The following is a 534-nucleotide window of genomic DNA, read 5'->3' as shown; positions in this document are numbered from 1 at the left end:
GTGCCCGAGGCCCCACAGCGCAGAGCCCCGGGCGGGGCACCCACGAGCGTTCCTGCATCTGCGTGGTGCCCCCGCTCACGCTGGCCGAGGTGCCGGGGAGGGCGAGGCTCCGCAGTGCCCTGTGGCTGCCCAGGGACGCCCCGGCCAGAGCCTGCGGCCCCCTCCACGGGGTCTGTCCGTAGGCTGTGTGGGCAGGGAGGTGGGAGGGTGGCGGTGGGTGCCCCCAAGCCGCGTCCCTGCGTCCACCAGACACGGGGCCCGCTGAGCTCCAGCCCGGGGGAAGCCGGGAGGACCATGCATCCCCGGGGAGGGCACAGCAATGGGCCAACCGGACACTGGCCTGGCGGCGCCGGAGCGGCCTCTCCACTGCCGCCCCAGCAGACGCCCTCTCGGACCGGTCAGCGCCCAGAGGCCTGTGTTTGCCCCAGCCCTGTGTCCTCGGGGCGCAGAGGGCTCTGTCCAGGCGCGGGCAGGCGGGACGGACGCAGGCTGTGCAGGACTTCAGAGCCCCAAGTGGCAGAGGGTTTGGCGCCC

Source organism: Condylura cristata, unplaced genomic scaffold (genome assembly GCF_000260355.1).
Source record: "Condylura cristata isolate star-nosed mole 26May11 unplaced genomic scaffold, ConCri1.0 scaffold00309, whole genome shotgun sequence".
NCBI classification, from domain to species: domain Eukaryota; kingdom Metazoa; phylum Chordata; class Mammalia; order Eulipotyphla; family Talpidae; genus Condylura; species Condylura cristata.
This window is presented reverse-complemented; position numbering follows the sequence as displayed.